Below are 13548 nucleotides of genomic sequence, written 5' to 3'. Positions count from 1 at the left end.
GGGTTTGTGACTTCCATTCCCTTGCACCAGGCACCTTTCTTGTGAATGTCACCCTAGATAACTTAGCGTAATTCCCCTTGTCAAAGTGACTAAAGAACTTAGAACCCAAATTCCCTTTGAAAGTTAATAGTACTTAGACTATTAAGCATCTAATTCACTTTAGGAAATGAGACTTAGGCTGTGTCCCAATGAGCAGGCATGTGTGTTTGCCCCAGGGGGAAAAAGCAGTGGCACAAATTTGTGCCACTGCTTTTTCCCCTCAGCACACACCCCTGCGCATGGGGTTAGTGTGGGGAAAATGCTCTAGGTGAGATAGGGGAGGCTGGGGCCAACACCTGGGCTGGCCCCAGCAGCTTTAGTTTAGCTGGGGTCCTGGGGGCCTCCCAGAGCTCCAACAATGGCAATCTAGGCACATGGAGCCTGGCTGGGCAAACTCCAGTTTCAGGTAGCGCACATTGCCGCCATGTGTACCACCCTGCTTTTCTCTAGCAGGGTTTTTTTTAAATCTGGAATCTCCTGCTGTGGAAAAACCCTCTGTGCTCTAAAAATCATCAATGTGGCAAATGCCTGCATGTATGGTGCATGTGGTTTGCAGCACCACAGATGGGTCTGCAGTGCTGCAAAATGCACATGCGCGCTCATCTGGATATGTCCTCAGTGGCTGTAAATCACTTTGATGCTTTTGAAAATGTTATATTTTGTCTTATTTTGCTGTTCAGTGTCTATTACAATGCAGCTTGGATCTTTAATTCTGATCCTTTCCTCTATCATAATATAAAAGATTTAAGAGGAATAAGTGGTAGACGGGAAATAAGAGGGAGTCTGAAACTCAGTATGGCTAAATTTGTACAATTTCTTCTCTGCTTTACAGGTGTGGTTCATGTAGGAGACAAAACAGCTTATTTTTGTGTTTCATTCAAACATCCTAAATTTAGTAGTCTCCTACATAAGGCCTTCACAACCAGTTCATAATGAAACATGGCATGCTGTGTCAAATGGAAACTGGAACATGTTTATATTTTGGCCCACATTACTTAACTTAAGTAGGTGAAATCATTCTTTTTGAATTAGAAAGCAAAAAAAGTAATGCATTCCTGATGTTAGATGCCTTTTTCTCCCTAGTAAAAGACAACAGATTGTTATTAAGCAGCCATAGCTTATGGCCACACAATATTTGGCAAAGAAAAAAGGAGTTTCCTGCCTCCCAAAAGGCCAAACACTGTTCACGTTACCAGTTCAAATAATGCCACTGAGTCAAACGTTTTATTTGCATAAAGCAGATGAGCAGCATTTGACCTCATTAGTTTTATCCTGTAGCAGGTATATGGAAAGAATGAGTAATCTCTTGAGAAATGTTACTTTGAAGTCATAGAAGAAAAAAAGGCCCTTATGAGTTTCCTTTTTTTGCAATAAAAGTAACTTTAAGATGGGTTGCCCATGATCTGGGTTATGGCACTAGGCATTGCTCCCAGCTGCAGTGGTAATTTCACCTCACCTCCAAGTTTCATAGTTGGTAGGTTCGGAAGGGACCTGAGCAGATCATTAAGTCCAACCCCCTGACATGGGCAGAAAAGGATGCTGGGGTCAAATGACCCTGGCTAGGTGGTTATCTAGCCTCCTTTTGAAGACCCCCAGGGTAGGGGTGAGCAACTTCCCTTGAAAGTTGGTTCCAGCTCCTAGCTGCCCTGACAGTAAAGTAGCACCTCCTGATATCTAGCCTGAAGCTACTTTCAGTCAACTTATGGCCATTGTTCCTTGTTACTCCCAGTAGTGCTTGGGGGAAAAGGGACTTTCCCATTGCCTGCTGGTCCCCCTTGGCAAGTTTATAGGCAGCCACCAGATCCCATCTTAGCCTTCCTTTCTGGAGGCTGAACAGGTTCAGGTCCTGTAGCCTCTCCCCAAAGGGCCTGCACTATGTGAAGAATGGACTTTTCAACACATTTTAAGGAAGGTCAAATCAACAAAGATACATATTTAGCATGAAATAGCACTATCAGCCAAAAAACAAGAAGGATCAAAGGCCCATTACATGAGGTGCCTCTCATCCTTATAAGATCTCATTATCTGAGTAGCCAGGAAAAAGAAAGCACTGTTGTTCTCCACTCTATTCATGAAACTATTGTGGCACAGAGACTAAAGGCTAGACCCCAGACCAACAAAAGCACTTAGATAATAATATCTAGAATGTAAACTTAACCTGCCAAGTAGTGGCACTCTAACAAGCCCCACAGCTACACACGAGCCACCTCCTGAAGTGATTGTAAGGTATGTGAGTTCTCATAGTGTTCAGGTGGGCTAATTAGAACTATTACACAGCACAGCTACATTGCTTCTAGTTCAAGTGGTAGCCCACACAACATGGCATATATCAGGGCTCAACTGTTTGGCTCATAAATTTGGGTGCCTACGATGAGACTTGTGTACCTACAGTAGAAGTTGGGTAGGATTTATGAATCCAAATCCAAGATAACAACTCTCAGACCCCCGCATATAACCACTTCGGTGCCTAAAGTCAGCAGGTACCTATATTTTTACTATTCAAATCTCTTTGGAGTTTAAAACTATGTGCAGACTGAGAACTAGGAAATCCGGTTGTTGCACCAGACAACAAGGCTAACCTATTTAATGATTTCTTTGCCTCTATTTTCCTGAGCAGGGACCAGATCAGTCCATCTGCCAGGACCCCCTCAAGCCCTGGGGGAGGTGCACCCAGGCCTAGGGTCAGTGAGGATCTAGTCAGGGAACTTCTGGAGGGACTGGACATATTTAAATCAGCCGGTCCCTGATAACCTCCACCCCAGAGTGCTGAGGGAATTAGCAGAGGTCATTGTGGGACCCCTGGCACAGCATTACGAGCACTCATGGTGCTCTGGTGTCATGCCAGAGAACTGGAAAAGGGCCAATGTGGATCCCATTTTCAAAAAAGGGAGGAAGGAGGACCCAGGAAACTATAGGCCAGTTAGTCTTACCTCGATCCTGGGGAAGCTTCTTGAGAGAATTATCCTGGCACATGTCCACAAGCGGCCAGCAGGGGAGGTTATGCTTACGGGCAACCAACATGAGTTCATTACAGGCAGGTCCTGTCAGACCAAGCTGGTGGCCTTCTATGACTGGGTCACAAAATCCTTAGACTCAGGGGTAGCAATGGACATAGTCCTTCTGGACTTCAGGAAGGCCTTCAACACCATCTCTTACCCCATTGTCATTAAAAAAACTAGGGGACTGTGGCATCGACACCTACACAGTCAAATGGGTCACTAACTGGCTAGAGGGCCGCACCCAGACAGTGTTGGTGGATGGGTCACTTTCAACCTAGAGGGATGTGGGCAGTGGGGTCCCCCAGGGCTCAGTCCTCAGACCCACGCAGTTCAACATCTTCATCAGTGACTTGGACGAGGGGGTAAAAACCATCCTATTCAAATTTTCTGATGACACTAAGATGTGGGGGGATGTGGGCACACTAGAAGGGAGGAATAGGCTGCAATCGGACCTGGACAGGTTATAGGGGTGGGCAGATGAGAACAGGATGAATTTTAACACTGACAAGTGCAAGGTGCTGCATCTGGGGAGGAAGAACCAGCAGCACACCTACAGGCTGGGGAACTCCCTTCTTGTCAGTGCAGAGGCAGAAAAGGATCTTGGATCCTTTTGATGCCAAAATGAACATGGGCTGACAGTGTGGGGACTCGGTCAGGAAGGCCAACCACAGGCCGACCAGCAGGTATTGGGGGAGTCCCTGTTCCCCTGAGCACTACCAGGAGTGACTAGAAATAACAGTCACAAGCTGGCAGAGGGTAGATTCAGACTGGACATCAGGAGGCGCTACTTCACAGCCAGGGTGGCTAGGATCTGGAACCAATTTCCAAGTGAAGTGGTGCTGGCTCCTACCCTGGGGGTCTTTAAGAGGAGGTTAGATGAACACCTTGCTGGGGTCGTTCGACCCCAGTACTTTCTCCTGCCATGACAGGGGGTTGAACTTGATGATCTGCTCAGGTCCCTTCTGACCCTATCAACTATGAAACTATGAAACTATGAAACTATTGACATTTAGGCAAGACTAATCAGCTTAGCATCCATCTCATGATAAAACCTGGTTGATCCCTCAAAGTAGGCATTCACAGGCATGTTTACACATGCACTTTAATGCACAGTAGACTATTTTACTGCAGTAGAATATTTTACATCAAAGTGGCACATAAAAAAACATGAAATTATGCTAATGCACCGTAAAATAGTCTACTGTGCATTACGTGTCACTAAAAAGCATGCAATGTGCTACTGTGCATTAGCACAACTTAATGTGCAGTAATGTACCTCATGTTGGAGATACTAAATCTAATGCACATTAGAAAAGGCACATTAACGCACATGTAGATACTCCCACATGCCCAATTTCCCTGGTGTCTTGTATGACTATCAAAAAATTCTTAAATCACAAAATTCCCTGAAGACCTATACAATATAAATCAAGTAACACCTTACTCTAATTATTTCATGTTCTAACTAAGCAGAATTGCCACTTAACCTTAGAATTGCATATATATGCATGTGTGAGTGTGTGTGTACATACATATAAATACACACATACACACATCTATATTCCCACACATATTCCTTCCACATGCCTTCCTTCAGTCTTGCCATAATTATTTACTTATGTGTTTCAAATACTCCCATAGTCTTCACTCTCTCAGTCCCTGGGGAGCCCAATCATTTAAACTCACTTAATGCACATCTAACATACATGGATACCATCGAGTTTCTCATAAAGCATATCTATAGCCCATTTAACTCCAAAATATAGCTGACAGTAGAAGACTCAGTGCCCTCCCTTTTTCCAGCATCTCAGAAGCTAGAATCCTAAAAGTCAACCCTTTGTCTTAATGGGAAACTCTCAACAGGCCTCTCCACCAAGCAACTGGGTGTTGCGGCAAGGTTCAAAGGACTTCCCAGCCTTTTGAAGTTGTTCTACTTTGCAGAAAAGAATCCAAGATTTGTTGGGCCTGAGAAAAGCAAGGTGGAGGAATAGGTTTCTTGCCCAGTGTTCAGGTCCCTCAACTGGAAGATTGGATAACTAGTCCCTATTTCTGTTCTTAGATTCCTTCCTGTATTTTACATTGGATAAAATGTATAAATAGTCATAGGTAGGGACAAGGAAAGCGTGACAGGGTGGTGCCTGCCAGTTTAAGAGGCTTACACAGGCTGTGGAGCAGCGAGTAAGTGCGATGTGGCTTAATGAAGTAGTCACATGATTGCAAGAGAGCTCATGAATTGGAGGATGGGCAAGCTCAGTACAAGCCCAGACCCTCAGAGATAAGTAGGCAGTTGCTGCAGAGAGCCAGAGGGATAACACTGCCAGCCAGAGTTGCTACTCCCAGAATACCTGGAGGTTAAGGGTAGGAACTATGGGGATGGAGGAGGTTCCTGGTCCTGGGCAATGACCTAAAACTATACCCTGCTAGGGTTGGATGGTGTGGTGGGGCTGCCTGTGGTAGCATGATCCCTAGGAAATGCCAGACCAGTGCCTCCCTAGTGAAAGGCAAGGATGGGGCGCCATATAGCCTCAGCCCCTATGACATGGTGGGTCATCCCATAGAGGGGATTGGTGAGGGGGTCCAGGAACATCATCAAACCTGAGACCCAAGAGGCATAAGGCCAAGAGCCCCAGTGAGGGGGTGGAGTAGTGGACCCAGTAAGAGGGCATATGAGAAAGCAATAGGCTCAAGTGGGAGGGCTTCATAGAGTAGAGTTCACATTGGTGGGCCTGAAGGACTGCACATGGGCCGTGTAGAGTAGGGTCTTCATGGGCAGGCTTGAAGGATTGCACATAGGCTGGCCTTGATGATTAACTGAGCTGGATTTGGAGGGGCCCAAGAAGGCAGACCTGTATGTGAGAGAGAGGGCAAGCAGCTCAATAACCTAACTAGAGAAACTCTTGACTGGTCAATGCTGGGACCAGGACAAGAATGGTCGAAGGGCCAGAGTGCCCAGCGTGAGGGGCAGGAGTTCCGACTTGCCTAGAGGTGAGATATGGGCCTATGTGGCCAAAGGTTCTGGAGGGAGGCACTGCCAAGAGGGAGGAGGGCTTAGGGAGCTTTGCAGCCCAGAATAAAGGTGAAGTAGACAGCCTGAGAAGGAGAGATTCAGATGGGGTCTGAACACCATGCGGGCAGATAAGATGGTCCAGTGTGGGGCCGGAGCCATACAGTGATACTATCTGCAAGGCATGGGACATGGTATAAGGATGGGTTTGGAGCCATGTATTATGCCCCTGGCATCAGGCAGTAAATGGGCAGCCTCCTCCTTAGAAACAACTATTTATTATGTTACAACAAAAGTGCAGCAGGAAAGACAGGTGGCTGGGTCAATGATTAGACCAGCCTTGTGATGGCCCCCCTGTCACAGAAAGAATGACCCTGGTTCTGTCTTTTAAGGACACAGTTGAGACACCTAATTTCATGAGAGGTGTCACAGACACTTGCCTGAAACCTGGAAATAGATATCCAAGTCCCAGACAGCACATCTACAAAGGCATTTACTCTGGCCTAAATTTACTCCAGTGTAAGATAAGGCAGAGTAAGGGTTTTCGGGAAGGCATCTACATATGCAAAGATTAGGGAGAAGATTTGAACCCAGTTCCCTGACGCCCTGCAATGGGCTCCTGTTGCCACTGGGGGAAGCTCCAGGATCCCCCTGGATGCTAGCTCAGGGGCTGGCAGGGACCATCAGCTGTCTCCTGACCCTGGGGGGGGCAGCCTGTTGCCAGGACAGAGACAATGTTCCCGTGCCCTGGCTGCAAGGAGCTCCTGGCCCTGGCTCCCCAATCAAGGGCATGGGGCTTGGAAAGAGTTGCAGGAGAGAGGCAGGTCCCAACCCCCTGCCTCAATCTGTTGGTGGGGCAGCTAGCAGCTGCCAATCGGGGCATGGGGCTAGAACCTGTCCATGACTCGGACAGTTCCCAGCCAGCTCTGGGCTGGGCTGTGTGGGGAAGTTCACATGTGCAACCCAGGGATGGCTGCAGAATGGCCAAAACAGGACAGTCCCCAGCCTCCTCCAGGCTTCCCCACGCAGCCTGAGGCTGGCTGGGAACTGTCCCAGTCTGGGGCATGTCCCAGACAGCTTGAGGCTGGCCAGGAACTGCCCCCATACAGGGACCTCCTAGCCCCTGCTCCAATATTGCAATTCCAATTGCAATCATGATGTGGGGGTTGGGGAACTTGTTTCCAGCCTCCACTCTGCAATTGCAGAACAGGGGTTGGGAACAAGCTCCAAGCCTGTTTCCAGCCCCAGCTCCATGATCGGATTGCAGAGCAGGGCCTGAGAGCAAGCTCCCAACCTCTGCTCCATGATCACAACTGGGGAGCGGGAGCTGGAAGCTCCCTACTGCTGGGGCATGGGGGCATTGTCCCCACCCAGGCAGGCAGGATGGAGGCTGGGGAGCTTGTTCCCTGCCCAGCTCCATGAGTGAAGAGCTGGGTGGAGAACAGGCTGGGGAGCTTGTTCTCCCCCCCAGCTCCACACTTGTGGAGCTGGCTGGGGGAACAAGCTCCCCAGCCCCCACAGGAAGAAGCTCTCAGTGCCAGCTCCACAACTGCAGGGGCACTGCTGGAAGGCCCTTATCCTTCCAGCCTGAGCTCCACAGTCATGGGACTCGGGCTGGGAGATAAGGGTCTCCCAACCCCCGTTTCTCGATTACCATCTCAAAGCAGGGGACTTGGAGCTCCGGGGGCAGGAGCAGATTTTGCTCCCTAGCCAGGAGCAGATTTTGCTCCTGATCAGGAGTCTATACGAGTGCTATAGTAGCATTAGTAATTCAGAGTTAAATTGCTACTTGCATTTTTAAGGTAGCAAATTTACTGAGGATTAGGGAGGTTTACTGCAAAGTAAGCATGTGCACATGTAGAAGCACATGCTTTTTTCACAGTAAACTATGCTAATGCAAAGTTCAGCATCTTATGTAGATGCATCCAGAGAGAGGCAATATTTATAAGACACCTCTTTCTCTGCAGTATGCTCTATTGGTTCACATGAACTCCTTTAACTCAGTGGGATGATTGCTGTGAATCATAGAATCACAGAAAATTAGGGTTAAAAAGGACCTCAGTCAGTCATCTCGTCCAACCCCCTGCTCAAAGCAGGGCTACCCCATCTATATCAGCCTAACCAAAGCTTTGTCTGCCCAGGCCTTAAAAGCCTCCAAGGATGGAAAATCCACAACCTCTCTGGGTATCCTGTTCCAGTGCTTTACTATCCTGCTTGTGAGAAAGTTTTCCTAATATCTAACCTAAACTTCCCTTGCTGCAAGTTGAAACCATTACTCCTTGTTCTCTCATCTGCCACCTCTGAGAACAGTCCAGCTCCATCCTCTTTGGAACCATCCTTTAGACAGTTGAAAGCTTTTATGAAATCCACACCCACCCTCCCAACTAGTCTTCTCTTCTCCAGACTAAACAAGCCCACTTTCCTCAGCCTCTGCTTACAAGTCATGTTCCCCAGCCTCCCACCCATGTTCATTGCCCTCTGCTGGACTCTCTCCAACTTTTTCAAATCCTTTCTATAGTGGGAAGCCCAAAACTGGACACAGTACTCTAGATGTGGCCTCACCAGTGCTGAATAGAGAGGAATAATCACTTCCCTCAATCTAATGGCAACACTCCTACCATTGCAGCCCAGTATGTTGTTACTACTCATTCCATTAGCCTTCTTGGCAATAAGAGTGCACTGTTGGCTCATAGTCAGCTTATTGTCCACTATAATTCAGCGTATTGTCCACAGGTCCTTTTCTGCAGACCTGCTACTTAGCCATTCAGTCCCCAGTCTATACCAGTACATGGGGGTGTTCCATCCTAGGTGCATGGGATTTCATAAGATTTCTTTTGGTCCAATTTGTCTAGGTTTCTCTGAATCCTAGCCCTACCCTCCTATATATCTACTACTCCATCCAGCTTGGTGTCATCTTCAAACTTGCTGAGGATGCACTCTATCCCATCTTCCAGGTTGTTGATGAAGATATTGAACAAAACCAACCCCAGAATCAACCTCTGGGTGCCAGCTAGACATTAAGCCATTGATTACTACCCTGTTCACCTGACAATCCAGCCAATTTTCTATCCACCTTACAGTCCATTCATCCAACACATACTTCCTCAGCTTTCTTGAAAGAATGTTATGGGAGACCATATCAAAAACCTTTTTAAAGTCAAGGTATATCACATTTACTGCTCTCCCCACATCTACAGATCCAGTCATCTCATCATAGAAGGCAATCAGGCTTGTCATGCATGACTTGCTCTTGGTGAATCCATGCTGATTCTTTCTAATCACTTTATTGTCCTCCAAGTGCTTAGAAATGGATTATTTGATGACCTGCTTCATGTTTTTTTCTAGGGACTGAGGTGAGGCTGCCTGGTCTGTAGTTCCCTGGCTCCTCCTTCTTCCCTTTCTTACAGATGGACACTATATTTACCCTTCTTTGCAATCATCCAGGACCTGTCCTGATTGCCATGACTTTTCAAAGAGAATGGCCAATGGCTCTGCAATCACATTGGTCTACTCCCTAAGCACACTTGGGTGCATTGCATCTGGCCCCATGAAAGTGAGGAGCTGATAGTGGCAAAAGAACATGTTAGGGACTATTTCAAAATTTTGGACTATTGAGAAAAACTGGAGGTTGCATTGATGCCTTGTGTTCAAATTCTACTGGAGGTTTGGGTAGTAACTATGGGGGAGGTTTGGACGCCATTTGATAGGATGCCATACACAATCTGCTCTGGGCAGGGACACAAAAGGCACCCAGCTTTTTTAAATAGTCCCTAATCTGCTCTTTTGCCACTGCCAGCTGTTCACCTCCTCCCCAAACTGTGCTGCCAGGTGAAGTAGTCTGGGAGTTGACCTTGACTGTAAAACTGAGGTAAAAAAAGACATTGAGTACTTCAGCCTTTTCCACATCATCTGTCACTAGGTTGCCTCATCCATTCAGTAATGGACCCACACTTTCTGTCATCTTCCTCCCGTTGCCGACATACTTGTTGCTGACAAGCTTCCTTTTTGCGCTTTAGCTCACTGAAGAGCTCCCTGCTAAGCCAAGCTGGTCTTCTGCCATACTTGCTAGTCTTTCTGCACATTGAGATGGTTTTTCCTTGTTTCGCCATGTTAACATACTGTAGGAACTGTCTGAAGCTTAGGCCTTCTGAAAAACCAAACATTATCACACACAAAATGTTTCAATTTTTTTTCCCACAAAGTTCTAGTATAGACTTATTTTCCATTTCAGTGGGTGCATCTACACATGCACTTTAATGCGCGATAACCTATTTTACTGTGTATTAAAGTGTTATGCAAAAAAAAAAGTGGCAATAGTTTACTGCACTTTAAGCATCACTAAAAATGTGTGCAGATGTGCTACTGTGCATTAGCACAGCCTAATGCCCATTAATTTAGTACTGTCACTAGAAATACCAAATGTAATGTGCCTTAGAAAATGTGCATTAATGCACATGTAAACATACCCAGTATTCTGGGCATAAATTGAACATGAATGAGAAACTACAATATAAGTTATTTGTTAAGATTTATTTTCTTTGGCATCAGACCCCAAAATAATTCCAATGAAGGAAAAAAAAATAGTCACCATACACAAGGAGCTAGGCTTTTTGACAGTGAAAGTTTTATTATATTCTTGAGAAGATCCAAAAAAAAATTAAGTCAAAATTATATATTTTTGGCATTATTCTGTCATGGATCTAAATAATAGCTTTCATTCCAAACTATTTTACAAATTCTACATACAAGATTCACTTAATCCACATCTGAAATGCAGCTATGTCTGGCATGAAATACAGTATTTTTTTAACAGTGAACAACAATTAAATAGAAGAGTTTAAGGACTGTAAGTGAAGAATACTTTACTTAACTGAAGCAATAGGGATGATAAATATTCCAAAAATACATCTATTTTTGTTTCAGTCTATTTCCTTAAGTCTATTTTGAGTTCATTAAGGAAGCAATTCTCACCACTCAAAAAGAGGCCATCCCCACATGGTCAAAAAGCAGGAAAGGGGCCAAGAGACCCACTTGACTTAGAAACATATAAGCAAAGAAAAGAAGCAGCATATAAGCAATGGAAAAATGGTTCAGCATCCAGTGAGGAGTACAATCATATGGCCAGGGTCTGCAGGTATGAGACCCAGAAAGCCAAGGCAGGCATGGAGATCAAGATGGCAACTGAAATAAAGGACAACAAAAAGTCCTTCTATAGGTACGTAGGGAGCAATAAAAAAATCAAGCTCCACTGTGGGACCCTTACTGAATACAGGGGGAGGGGGGGAACAGCCCACAGTTGATCCCTGCAAAAGGCAGAGGTCCTAAATACTTGCTTCACATCAGTATTCCTGAAATCAGACAGGAACTATTCACTTGACAACTACAGACCAGTAAGTCAAATCTCAGTCCCGGGAAAAATTTTTGAAAACATTGTCAAGGAGGTCATCAACCACAAGCTTGTTACTGGTGGGGTATTAAGAAGCAACCAGCATGGCTTTGTCAAGGGTAGGTCATGCCTAACAAACCTGGTGTCCTTTTGTGACCAGGTAATTAACCAGCTGGACAAGGGACATGAGGTCGACATCATTTACCTAGACTTCAGCAAGGTATTTGATACTGTTTCCCATGAGATTTTTTCAATTAAGCTGGAAGGTACTGGCCTAGACCAGTCTACAGTGTGGTGATTGTAATCAATGGGATGGCCTCATCCTGGAGGGCCATCTCCAGTGGTGTCCCACAGGGATCACTGCTTGGGCCCGTGCTCGTTAACATCTTTTTCAATGACTTGGATGAGGGGGTGGAAAGCACAATGATTAAGTTTGCAGATGACACCAAGCTGTGGGGAAATACGGGCACAACTGAGGATAGGGTAAGGATCCAGGATGACCTTGACAGACTGGTCCTATGGGCTGAATGCCATCAGATGAGACTTAACAGGGACAAATGCTTAGTCCTTCATCTGGGTAAGAAGAACCTTCATTATAACTATACGATGGGTGATGGTCCACTGGCTGGCACTGCATCTGAAAGGAACCTGGGGATGACAATCAACCAGAAGATGAATATGAGCCAACAGTGCGAGGAAGTCACCAGCAGGGTAAACAAAACTCTGGCATGTATCAGCCGATGTGTTGTGAACAGACCCAGAGAGGTGCTCCACCCCCTCTATTCAGCGCTGGTGAGGCCACAGCTGGAGTACTGTATCCAGTTCTGGACACCGCACATCAGGAAGGATGTGGATAAGCTCAAAAGGGTACAGAGAAGGGCTACCCATATGATTAGGGGGCTGGTGGATAGGCCATATGAGGAGGAACTCCAGGAACTGGGTTTGTTCAGTCTGAGCAAGAGAAGACTGAGAGGTGACTTGATAGCTGCCTACAAGTATGCCCAGGGTCAACACCAATATCTAGGGGCACTTCAGAAAGGCAGCCCCTGGGAGGACGAGGACAAATGGGCACAAGCTAATTGAAGAAAAATTTAGGTTGGACATAAGGAAAAACTTATTTTCCATAAGGGTATCTAGAATCTGGAACATGCTGCCAGCAGAGGTGGTGCAATCACCAACCTTGAAGGTGTTCAAGAGGAGGCTGGACAAGCACCTTGTTGAGCTTGTTTGAGCCCAATAACCTCCTGCTCATGGCAGGGGACCAGACTTGATGATCTTACAGGTCCCTTCTGGTCCTTTGATTCTGTGATTCGCAATGGCAATGGTAGGGAAGTGTATAAACTTTCATCCCAATTCCTAAATATTTATGGTTCTACTGATCTCTGTATAATTTGGGGGCAGTTGTAAGTCAAGGCTCCAGAGAAGGTCTTCATATTCTATGTTGGCTCTTGGTGCTCTTCCCAAAATGTCCACGTAGTAAAAAAACCTGCATGAGCTAAACTGGTATTATAATTTTAACACAAAACTATTAACTGATCTAGAGCAGACCTATCCAGCTGTCAGCCCGTGGGCCACATGAGGCCTGTGAGGGCTTAAGTCCTGGCCCCTGTGATCCCATCCAGCCACTGTTTTCCCCATTACTCTGGCTCTAACTGCAACCAGAGTCTCTGGCGTTCTCTTCCCTCCTTCAGCTTTCACTGCCTGCCCTCACACCAGGTGGTGGGCCAGTATAGGGCAGCCTGGCCAAAGGAGGTAAGATTTAGCCTGAGGTCACATGGATTCATGTTGCAGCAGCAGGGATCACAAGTGCTTGGTACAGTGGGGGGTGGGGTGTCCAGATGGCATGCAGCCCTCACTGTTGTAGCCCAAGGACCATTCAGTTCCCAGATGCTTAGAAGTTAGACAGCCCTGATCTAAAGGACTGGTTCTTGTTAATGTATACTACAGCCCCAGTGCACCCTTTTAATGGAAAACTCCTTCCAAAATAGTAACTGTGATAGAATGAGAAAACTTCCAGGCATTTCTATTCTAAACAGAAATACTTGCCATTGAAGTATATGTGTAATGATTAAAATACACTTCAGGGTGATTTGAGACTTCAGGTCTCAAAATTAGGCCAC

Source organism: Alligator mississippiensis, chromosome 4 (assembly GCF_030867095.1).
Source record: "Alligator mississippiensis isolate rAllMis1 chromosome 4, rAllMis1, whole genome shotgun sequence".
Taxonomy (NCBI): domain Eukaryota; kingdom Metazoa; phylum Chordata; order Crocodylia; family Alligatoridae; genus Alligator; species Alligator mississippiensis.
Note: the sequence above shows the minus strand (reverse complement) of the source record.